The sequence below is a fragment of the Chiloscyllium plagiosum genome, chromosome 5 (assembly GCF_004010195.1).
Source record: "Chiloscyllium plagiosum isolate BGI_BamShark_2017 chromosome 5, ASM401019v2, whole genome shotgun sequence".
In the NCBI taxonomy this organism is placed as follows: Eukaryota; Metazoa; Chordata; class Chondrichthyes; order Orectolobiformes; family Hemiscylliidae; genus Chiloscyllium; species Chiloscyllium plagiosum.
This window is the reverse complement of record NC_057714.1, coordinates 107368641-107380995: the sequence shown is the minus strand read 5'-3', so window position 1 is coordinate 107380995 and position 12355 is coordinate 107368641. Positions and strand designations below refer to the sequence as shown.

General features: G+C 40.9%; 1 protein-coding gene across 1 annotated transcript in view; it reads right to left on the bottom strand.

Moving 5' to 3' along the window:
• The window catches only part of kmt2ca (lysine (K)-specific methyltransferase 2Ca), a 502252-nt gene extending 490227 nt beyond the window's left edge, over positions 1 to 12025 (bottom strand). Inside the window, exon 1 of the mRNA XM_043691052.1 lies at positions 11001 to 12025. The gene's annotated coding sequence lies outside the window, so the exon portion shown is untranslated. The remainder of the gene's footprint in view (positions 1 to 11000) is intronic.
• Between the last annotated feature and the right edge of the window lie 330 nt (positions 12026 to 12355).

Sequence of the window (12355 nt, the reverse complement as noted above, 5' to 3'; positions counted from 1 at the left end):
GTAGAAAATGTCAGTGTCAAGTCGGTCGTCACTGATGGAGATGGAGAGGTCCAGGAAGGGGAGGGAGGTGTCAGAGATGGTCCAGGTAAATTTAAGGTCAGGGTGGAATGTGTTGGTGAAGTTGATGAATTGCTCAACCTCCTCGTGGGAGCACCCTCAAGCAGCCAACCACACAGATCACTTCACAACCCAGGCCAATGTGCAAGCAAATGATCAACATATTTTTCACCTCAAAAACAAACTACTGCTTTACAACTCATCCTTTAAATCTATACATGCTTTTTTTACCCCTTCCATTTCAGGAAAAAAACTCCAAGAAAAATAACCAACTTGATGAAGTCTTCCCATACCAGTCTGCTAATACCAAGCCAATAACAGCACGTTACAGGTGACCATTATGTGGCCTGGATTATAAGTCAGTTGGTTTGACCATTGTGTTGGGCCAAATACCAGAAATGGAATTATTTAAGAGTCATATAGATGTACAGGACGGAAACAGACCCTTCAGTTCAGCTTATCCATGTTGACCAGATGTCCTAAATTAATCCAGTCCCATTTGCCTGCTCTATAGGAGTTCCTCAAGGCTGTCTCCCAGGCCCAACCTTCCCAGCCACCTCCCACCATCGAAGGTCAGAAGAAGGGATGCTCACCGATGCTGCACAATGCCAGCAGTACCCATGATTTGTTACTTGGAAATGAATGGATTATTCAGGGATAATCAGCATGGTTTTGTTAAGGGAAAATTAAGTCTTCCTAATTTAATTTAATTTTTTGAGGAATGTACAAGAGGTTGGTGCAGTAGATGTTATCTACATGGATTTTAGCAAGGCATGTGAGAAAAACCCACACGGCAGTCTGACAAGAAAGCTTAAAGTCTATGGAATATAAGGGAATGGGATGGGTTGGATCAAAAATTGAGTCAGTGACAGGGAATAATGGACAATGATCGACAGGTGTTTGTGCGAATGGAAAGCAGTTTCTAGTGGTGTTCCATGTGGCTCAGATTTGGGACCCTTAATTCGAATGTGCTGTATATCAACAGATTAGACTTTAGTGTGGGAGGCTCGATTGGGAAATTTGTGCTGACAAACAGAAAGAAAGGCAGATATTTGACAACGAAGAGGACGACTCTTGACTGCAGAAAGTTATCAATGGATTGCTGAGTGAGTGGCAAATGAAATTTAACCCTGACAAATGGGAGGTTATGTATTTTGGAAAGTCAAACAAATTTAGGGAATACACAATAAACATGAGGGTATTGAGAGAGACAGAAGCTGCAAGAGGCCTTTGAGCACGTGTCCACAAGTTCTTGAAGGCAGCTTTACAGGTAGATATGGTAGTCAAGGTAGCACATTGGATGCTTCCCTTCATTGGCCAAGGTATCAAATACGACAGCAATGATTTAATACTGGAACTATACAAGACACTGGTTCGGCCACAATTGGAGGTTTGCGTACAGTTCTGGTTCATGACATTACAAAGATACAATTGCTTGAGAAAGTAGAGGAGTTTTATAAGAATATTGCCAGGACTTGAAAACTGCTTGTATGCTGAAAGATAGGAAAACAACTTTGTGTATCCTTCGAACAGAAGAAGAAGGGTGACTTAATTGAGATGTACAAAATAAAGAATAATTTGGATAGGATAGACACATAAGACCTGTTTCATCTAAAGAGATTAACTATCAGAAGGCACAGATTTAATTTGATTTGTAAAAGGTTTAGATGAGTTGAGAGGAAACTTTTTCCACTAGCGTATAACAGGAATTTGGAACTCACTGTCTGTAAGACTACCACTGACAGAAGCCCTCATAACACAAATATTTAGGTGTGCACTTGTAATGCAAAGGAATAAGGCTATGGGCCAAATGCTGAAAAATAGGATTACACAATCAGGTGTTGACTTTTAATGGTGCAGACTCAACTGGCTGAACAGTCATTTTCTGTGCTTATAGATCTCCGACATCCAGACAGGGGTGAGTGTCCAGAATTTGCTGCCCAGTTTGGTGGTGGAGGTAGAAACCCTCAACTTATTTGAAATAAACCTACGTTAGCAGTGCTGTAATGGAAAAGGTTACCAAGTACTACTAGAACATAGAACATTACAGCACAGTACAGGCCCTTCGGCCCTCGATGTTGCGCTGACCTGTCATACCAATCTGAAGCCCATCTAACTTACACTATTCCATGTACGTCCATATGTTTGTCCAATGACGACTTAAATGCACTTAAAGTTAGCAAATCTACTACCGTCGCAGGCAAAGCATTCCATACCCTTACTACTGAGTAAAGAAACTACTTCCGACATCTGTCCACTATCTATCACCCCTCAATTTAAAGCTATGCCCCGCGTGCTCGCCGTCACCATACTTGAAAAAAGGCTCTCCCTGTCCACCCTATCTAACCCTCTGATTATCTTATATGTCTCTATTAAGTCACCTCTCAACCTTCTTCTCTCCAACGAAAACAGCCTCAATTCCCTCAGCCTTTCCTCCTAAGACCTTCCCTCCATATCAGGCAACATCCTAGTAAATCTCCTCTGCACCCTTTCCAAAGCTTCCACATTCTTCTAAAAATGTGGTGACCAGAACTGTACACAATACTCCAACTGTGGCCGCACCAGAGTTTTGTACAGCTGTAGCATAATCTCATGGTTCTGGAATTCAATCCCCCTATTAATAAAGGCCAAGACACTGTATGCCTCCTTAACAACCTTGTCAATCTGGATGGCAACTTTCAAGGATCTGTGTACCTGGACACAGAGATCTCTCTGCTCATCTACACTACCAAGAATCTTACCATTAGCCCGGTACTTTGCATTCCGGTTACTCCAACCAAAGTGAATCACCTCACACTTGTCCGCATTAAACTCCATTTGCCAATTCTCAACCCAGCTCCGCAGCTTAGGTCTCTCTGTAACCTACAACATCCTTCGGCACTATCCACAACTCCACTGACCTTAGTGTCATCTGCAAATTTACTAACCCACCCTTCTCCACCCTCATCCAGGTCGTTTATAAAAATGACAAACAGCAGTGGACCCAACACTGACCCTTGCGGTAGATCACTAGTAACTGGACTCCAGGATGAACATTTCCCATCAACCATCAGCCTCTATCTTCTTTCAGCAAGCCAATTACTGATCCAAACTGCTATATCACCCACAATCCTATTCCTCCGCATTTTGTACAATAGCCAACTGTGGGGAACCTTATCGAACACCTTGCTGAAATCCATATACACCACATCAACCAGTTTACTCTCATCTACCTGCTTGGTCACCTTCTCAAAAGAACTCAATAAGGTTTTGAGGCAGGACCTACCCTTCACAAAACCGTGCTGACTATCCCTAATCAAATTATTCTTTTCTAGAGGATTATAAATCCTATCTCTTATAACCTTTTCCAACACTTTACCAACTGAAGTAAGGCTCACAGGTCTATAATTCTAACAGATGAAAGGTTAACAGGCAATCAATGCTTCAATGTATAATTTCAGTTACATCACACTGCAAATTTTTGCTATAAATTCTGTGTTACGATCGAGCCCTCCACAATCACCTGATGAAGGAGCGTCGCTCCGAAAGCTAGTGTGCTTCCAATTAAACCTGTTGGACTATAACCTGGTGTTGTGTGATTTTTAACTTTATAATTACCAAGGTTGTCTCTACTCCCCTTCTTGAACAAGGGAACCACATTTGCTATCCTCCAGTCTTCTGGCACTATTCCTGTAGACAACGATGATTTAAAGATCAATGTCAGAGGCTCGGCAATCTCCTCCCTGGCTACCCAGAGGATCCTAGGATAAATCCCATCCAGCCCAGGGGACTTCTCTATTTTCACACTCTGCAGGATTTCTAATACCTCTTCCTTGTGAATCTCAATCCCATCTAGTCTAGTAGCCTGTATCTCAGTATTCTCCTTGACAACATTGTCGTTTTCTAGAGTGAATACTGTTGAAAAATATTTAGTGCTTCCCCTATCTCCTCTGACTCCACACACAACTTCCCACTACTATCCTTGATTGGCCCCAATCTTACTCTTGTCGTTCTTTTATTCCTTAAATACCTATAGAAAGCCTTAGGGTTTACCCTGATCCTATCCGCCAACAACTTCTCATGTCTCCTCCTGGCTCTTCTGAGCTCTCTCTTTAGGTCTTTCCTGGCTACCTTGTAATCCTCAAGCACCCTAACTGAGCCTTCACATCTCATCCTAACATAAGCCTTCTTCTTCCTCTTGACCAGAGATTCCACTTCCTTTGTAAACCACGGCTCCCGTGCTCCAGAGCTTCCTCCCTGCCTGACAGGTACATATTTATCTAGGACACTCAGAAGCTTTTCCTTGAATAAGCTCCATATTTCTAATGTGCCTATCCCCTGCAGTTTCTTTCCCCATCCTATGCTTCCTAAATCTTGCCTAATCGTCCCATAATTGCCTTTTCCCCAGCTGTACCTCTTGCCCAGTGGTTTACACCTATCCCTTTCTATCACTAAAGGGAACATAACAAAATTGTGATCGCTATCACCAAAAGTGCTCACCTACTTCCAAGTCTAACACCTGGCTAGGCTCATTACACAGTACCAAATCTAATGTGGCTTCACCCCTTGTTGGCCTGTCTACATACTGTGTCAGGAAGCCCTCCTGCACACACTGGACAAAAACTGACCCATCTATAGTACTCGTACTATAGTGATCTCAGTCAATATTTGGAAAGTTGAAGTCCCCCACGACATCTACCCTGTCTCTCTCCTTGACAACTACTCCTATCAAGAATCATCTTTGCTATCCTTTCCTCTATATCTCTGGAACTATTCGGAGGTCTGTAAAAAAACTCCCAACAGGGTGACCTCTCCTTTCCTGTTTCTAACCTCAGCCCATACTACCTCAGTTGACGAGTCCCCTAACATCTTTTCTGCAAGTGCAATACTGCCCTTGACCAACAATGCCACACCTTCCCCCAGCCAGTAGATGTTAGAAGTTGAATACTTTCATTTTGTACAGTAAGTTTTCTACGATTCTATACAACACCAAGTACGCACATATCTGCAATATGTGTTGCTGGAAAAGCGCAGCAGGCCAGGCAGCATCCAGGGAACAGGAGAATCGACGTTTCGGGCATAAGCCCTTCTTCAGGAATCAGGATTCCTGAAGAAGGGCTTATGGCCAAAACGTCGATTCTCCTGTTCCCTGGATGCTGCCTGGCCTGCTGCGCTTTTCCAGCAACACATTTCCAGCCCTGGTCTCCAGCATCTGCAGACCTCACTTTCTCCACATATCTGCAATACTCAATTGTAATTTCTGAACATCTGCACCTGCATGATTTAGCGAATGGCTTGTTGCTTTATGACCAGGAATCCCATGAATTTAGAGTATACAGTATAGGAAGGTGCTTCAGTAAAAAAATCATATGCAGTAGATTCCTGTGGCACTGCAAAAAGAAAAAAACAAGATCTGATAGAGTTCATCATAGTACAAATAAAGAAATAAGGATTTTTATATAATAACTAGCCAATGACTTAAAAATTAGCTTCAACAAAACACGACTGATAGATCCATTAATGTCATGTTTTTACCCTGATATAAAAAGTATTTCAGTTAGGAACCATCTGGCCAAACCAGTTCTTCTCAGTATCACTGCTGTCATGTCCATAATTAGTTGCATCAGGAATTATTCTGCTTTTGAAGTGTGTGGATATTGAAGTGAAGATTTAGACTAGGTTCTCTCACAGTTAGTAAAGGGAAAATGTCTCAGCACACTCCTGTCCAATCATACTAGTAATTATTTGAGATCTCTTTTGCTTCATTATGACCACCTTGTTCATCAACATATCTGGTAGCTTAATGTGAATGCACAGTTACTCAAATTCAGAGAAGACAGTTGTAACGGCTCAAATTCTTAGCTACACGGTACCCTTTCCCACTTATCAGTTTCAGTTCATAGGCTGATGGAAACAGCACTAGCCCCACTTCAGAAGATAAAATTCTATAAAAGACACTGACCTGAAGAACCAGCAACTTAATTCGGATCCTTGTATTTTAAACTTCTTCACAGCCACACATCTATCTCTATAACTTCCTTCAATCTCACAAACCTCAGATCATTGCATTCCTCCTGCCCATGGACTCAGCTCTGCAATTCACTCCTAGCTTTCTGCCTCCAACCAATATGTCAAATCTTAATATTTTACATAGTTTAACTTTAGTTTGCCAATGTTGTTTTGCTTTGTTAAAGACTTTAGCAACTTGTTTGACATAGAAGTAGAACCACTTATACACTTATGTCACAATAAAAAAATAGATTATATTGGCAGCTTTTGTCACTAATTTAGTATCTAGAAAAGCAAACTAGAAAAAGTCTATATAAGAAATAAAAAGCAAACTCTCAGTAGTCAGAAAACAAAAATTCCATGCAGAAAGGGGCAAGTAGAAAGCGTTTTGTGCTAGCTTTCTCAAGTATACCAACATGAATTCTGGATGCTATTTTACAGGTTTATTTCAACTATGCACATTTTTTCTCTCAAAGCCTTCAAGAAAACTTACATTAACCAAACTGGTCATGATTACTGAGCTGAACTTGCTACAGCATTAACTGCAGAAGTGATATGTTAACATATTTGATTAATTGAAATGAGATGAATGAATTCAAAAAATGCATCGAACCATTGCCTCACATTGTGAAAATATCCATGAAAACCAAGTCAATGGTGTTTTTACATTCTTCAGTCACATGATGTTTTAAGCTGAAAATTATAATCTTGATTGAAGTCATTTGGTGACCCAAAACAATGAGTAACAAAACAAGCAGACAAAAAAAGTCATTTTATCTCAGAAAACTCCAATAGTTTTAAAACAAACTGCATTAAGAAACCAAAGCCAATGAAGTAATGACAGCTGCAGTTAGCTCAATTACTAAAACGTCTAGACTGTGGGATAGAATAAAGGCAACAATGCAGGTTCAATCCTTCCACTGGCTGTGGAAATTCATGAAGGCTTGCTTCCTCACTGTGCCTCATGCTTGACGAGTGGTCACCCTCAACTTCTATGAAATTGTCTCCCTCTAAAGAAAGAGGATGCCTATGATCCTTTGCAGACTATGGCTCCATACCATACAAGATGGATGTGCATTTTTGTCATACTTTCCACCATAAAACGTTTCAAAAGTTAACAAAATGCTCCTTGGAATATGTAGGAAACATGGGAGCCAATATACGTAAAGCAAACTCCCACAAATAGTAAAGGGATAAGATTATCAGATTTGTTTTGTCCTATTAATTTAAGGGATATATAGCAGTCATGACACGGATAACTTCCCTGCTCTTCTACAATAAAAAGTCAAGACAAGACATTTTTGTATATAGCTGAGCAGACAGGTAGGATATTGACATCAATAATTGTGCAGTATCCCCTCAATACCACACTATTGTTGTTGCCATTACTTTTAGTTGTACCTCGATTATAAATAGGAATCGATAATGCAAATTGTCCATGTGACCTAGTCAATCCAGGAGGTCGATTCTCTTGTGGTAAGTGTATGGAATGAGCTGCCAGAGGAAGTGGTGGAGGCTGGTACAATTGCACATTTAAGAGGCATTTGGATGGGTATATGAATAGGAAGGGTTTGGAGGGATATGGGCCAGGTGCTGGCAGGTTGGACTAGATTGGGGTGGGTTATTTGGTCGGCATGGACGGGTTAGACCGAAGGGTCTGTTTCCATGCTGTACATCTCTATGACTGTGTTGGAAGTAGTCCATGATTAGAGTGGTGCTGGAAAAGCACAGCAGGTCAGGCAGCATCCGAGAAGCAGAAAAATCAACGTTTCGGGCAAAGGCCCTTCATCATGGATGAGGCTGGGAGCCTCTCCACCCGATTCCCGATGAAGGGCTATTGCCCAAAATGTCAATTTTCCTGCTCCTCGGATGTTGCCTGACCTGCTGTGTTTTTCCAGCACCACTCTAATCTGGACTCTAATCTTCAGCATCTGCAGCACTTACCTCTTGTAAACCAAAGGTAAATCCTGTCCAAGTCTTACTACATTCGAATTGCTTAAACTACCTGAGGAACTGCGAATACTATTGAACACTACAAATCAGCAGTAAACATCCCACTACTAACCTTGCAAAGTTAGACAGATAATTGATGCAGCAACTGAAGATATTTAAGCCTTGAACAGTGTCCTGTCGCTAAGATGATTGATCTCCAACTACAACCATCTTGTTAGTTATAATTCCAGCAGTAGACAGCCATTCCTACACCCCATCCCAAAAGGCTTCAACAACATTATGCTAGATCTCCTTGAGATCACTTGGTCAAATGTTGCCTTGACCTTACCTCAACTATAAGCGTCCTCACCCCAGTTTATGTTTGGACCAAGGGTGTAATGAAATATTAAGCTAAAGAGTCCAAGATGAACGCAAATTCAACACCAGTGAGCAAATTAGTGGTAAGTGAATGCCAATGTCAACATATCATTTTACCACTTTACTGACAATTGAGAGTAGACTGATAGGCTGCCAAATGGCCAGAATGGACTAATCCTACTTTCTGCGCACAGGTCACACCTGGGCAATTTTCAACTTTGAAACTTTATTGCTGGAACAGCACAGCAGGTCAGGCAGCATCCAGGGAACAGGAGATTCGACGTTTCGGGCACGGGCCCTTCTTCAGGAATGATTCCCGAAGAAGGGCCTGTGCCCGAAACGTCGAATCTCCTGTTCCCTGGATGCTGCCTGACCTGCTGTGCTGTTCCAGCAATAAAGTTTCAACTTTGATCTCCAGCATCTGCAGACCTCACTTTCTCCTCAATTTTCAACTTTGTCAGGCTTTTGCTATTATTGTAAAAGTACTGATACACAGTCCTGTTTAAAGATTTAGCTAATTTTGGAATAGATATATTCAACAACACAGCAGAATGTTGTCAGGATCCAGGCTGTATCGAGGGCCTTCAGTCATTTATTGACATCGCATGGAATGAAACAAACTGACCGACTTGCTTTCCTGAGGAAGTCATTCACTACTGGCTGAAAATGGCTGCAAACACTTCAAACCGGTCTTCTGCATTCAATTGCTTAGCACCATCATCACTAATTGGGATCATTCTCCTTGCATTACGGGCCCACCAGCATCAACTTGATATCTACTACACAGCTTTAATCTGATCTAATTGTGACAGGATCATTTAACTCTATGGTATGCTGCTATTTAATTTCTACATTGTCCCATGATGTAGCTTCACCAGGTTAGCACCCGAATATCAGCTACACCTGGTACTGCACCTCACGTTTTTCTGAATGCATTAAAATAGGGTTGCTTTCCTGTTCATAGAGTGAAGGTTATGTCAGATTATGGAATCTGCATGCCAGTATCTCTCTCTCTCGTCACAAAACATAACCTATGTACCACAGAACATTTCCTATTCCAGAAGCACAATCTTATGCATTACAGCTGTTCAGTTAAAAAAAGTCTCTTTCCCTATTGGTCAGACAATATTGTATGTACAGTATTTACTTACTTGAACAAATGTCACTGTTTTAGTCTTGTGATAGTCATTAAACCATAGCATACAACTCATACAGAGTACAAAATTGATGATTTACTTTAGTTTCAACATCGGAAAACAACAGTTTTGTGCTTATTTGGTTAATGTACCATGTTGTTATTATTGCACTCGTAAATTATCAAATTTTTAATGTATATTAAACACATTGTATAATGTACAACTAAAAATGTTGAATGAAAAGATTTCAAAATTACTACAAATCTATATTCTAACATAATATAGGACAGTGTAAAGGCTAGTTGCAGTAGTGTGCCTGGTCAGTAAGGCCTTTCATAATTTAAACAAATTATAATATTAAATAGCATACAAAGGTAGTACAATTCAAAAGGTGACATCAGTCTTTGCCACATCATTCAAGTTTTATTTCATCTACTTTTGAAGCATTGGCAATTTAACCAGAGCAAAAGATCTGTTAGTCATATTTAACAACAATATGCACTTTAGGATAATTTTGATCTCTTCAGCTGGAAAATTAAGTCCTACCATTTTGACATACAACAATTTGCTGAAAGCCTGTTTAATTCAAGTTAGTAGAAAGGGGAAAGAAAAAAAGCTACCTTCGGGAAATTTGCTGACGCCATCAATATCAGTGGACAAAAAACGTGCTTTTTCAAGTTCTTAATTGTCAAAACAAATTTGCAAAACAAATACAGCCCTCAAAAAGAAACCTGTGTAACTGGTATGTGCATTTCACTACCGAACTTATTGTGTCGAAAAGTAATGGCAGTTAACAGTTTTAAAGAGGAAAAAAAAGTTGGATTGGAAATACTGTCATATAAAAACAAACAAGGAAACCCGTGACTAGGAGGTTCAACCTCGACTTGGCAGTTTTACTGCGAGTTTAGACATATTCAATATCTGACTGCTTTCCCATTCATCAGAATCCCATCTAGCAAACCTACAGCAAGATCAATAACCCCACACCTCACTCAGTTGAGGATAAAAAGTTGTAGCTCGAAAAAAAATTGAGTTTGACAGTTTCCCGAGAGCAGCTTTCAGGCTTTGTCTCGGGACTGGTCGGAAAAAAAAGTGTATTTTTTTTCCCCTACCGTTCCCTTCCCCCATCAGCTCCACCCCCCCCCCCCCTTAACTACCCTGTTCTCGTCAACAAAATGGTGTTTAAAAACAAAACTGCAAGAAAAAGTGGCACGCATCAACACAAGAGCGATGCATTTAAGTTGTTGCAAGCTAATTTTTAAGTTGGTCTTTAAAAGATAAAGATATAGAAAGCGTATGTTTATATCCAAAACTGATCCGTCCTCCTTTTGCAAACCATGACTGAGCAAGTTACACAATGGCGCCCGACCCCCCTCCTCCTCCTCTCCCCAATGGCCTGAAAGGAGCTGGAGCCACGCAACCACCTCGTCAATTTAATGTGTACATTTATATTACAACACACACAAAAAAAAACTGAAACTTCTAAAATTAAAAAAAGGAGAAACTCACCTTTTAAATCCTAGAACAGCGGAGTTTTTGTGCTCATGACCTCAACTGTCATCGGGGTAAACGGTTGCTTTTTTAAATTCGTTGAGAATTTTTTCTTTAAAAAAAAAGGGTGTAAATTATAATCAGACGAACTTGGATTTCCCCTGTCGAGAAGCTATTTTTTTTTTGTTGCTGTCGTGGCCTCGGCTGGTGTATATTTTAAAAACAGTAAATAAGTTTGTCTTCCTCAGCTCAGAAATCGACTGCCACAAGAAATTTATCCAGAGTCTTCGATGGATTTTGTTTTTTTTTCTTTGCCCCGCTTCTCTTCCCTTAAAAGAAAACCTTCTTCTCTTGCCACGTCCCAAAAAAATTATATAATATATTGAAAAAGAAAAGCCGCCTCAAGCGTCGAGCCTTTTGTTGTTGTTTCCTCTTCCCTGTCGCTCTCGAAAGACACTTTTATTCCTTTCCCTTTTTTAAAAAAAGAAAAATCCTCCACTAAATAGGGGTGGAGAAGGGGGGAGAAAAATACTTCGAGGCTTCTTTTCTTTTCGACGTTAGTTTCCGTCACCCCCTCTAAAAAAAGAAACTTCGCGACAGACACAAGAAGAAATTTCAAAAAAAAAGAGGAAATGAAGAGAAGGGGGAAACAGGAAGAGAAAGAGCAGCAGAGAGGTGAGAGAATGTCTGTCTAATGTAAATCAAGAGATTTTCTTGAGGTGGTGTGTCTGCGAATCCTCCTCCCAAATCCTCTCACAAGTTATGAGGGGAGGGAAAGATAGGGAGAGGGGGGGAAATCCAACGCACGGTTGAAGTCCTAATCCAAAGGTTTCTCTGAGAAATATACAGGCATACTATATACACAGCTGCTTTCCCCCCCCCCCCCTTCCAAAATCAAACGGGGTTGCGAAGGTCCTTGTATATTTCCCCACTCGAATTCCTCTTCCAGGAGTCAAATGAGCCTTTCCAAAAACTAAAAAAACAAACAAACGCGATGTAAAGTTATTACATTACTCCATCATTGGTGGCCATCTTGGAAAGAGCCAGAGAACAACTCCCCCTCTTCCCCGTCCTCCTCCTCCTGTACCTTCTGTCACTCACAGTCCTGCAGCAATTAGTACCTTCAACCCAAAGAGTTTTGTCAACACCACATCCTCCTCCTCCTCCTCCTCCTCCTGGTGTCTCCCCCCGCCCCACTCTCATAAACACCCAGTAGAAACAAAAGAAAGCAACCTCCTCTTCTCTCCCCCCCCAACCCCAGCCAAGAAATGTAGCAACTGTCTTCAATTCAAAGGGTGGTTGTGAGAGGTGTGTGTTTTTTTTGTCTGTGTATGGACTCGACCTATTTGCTTAGCAAAGATTTCCCTGCAAGA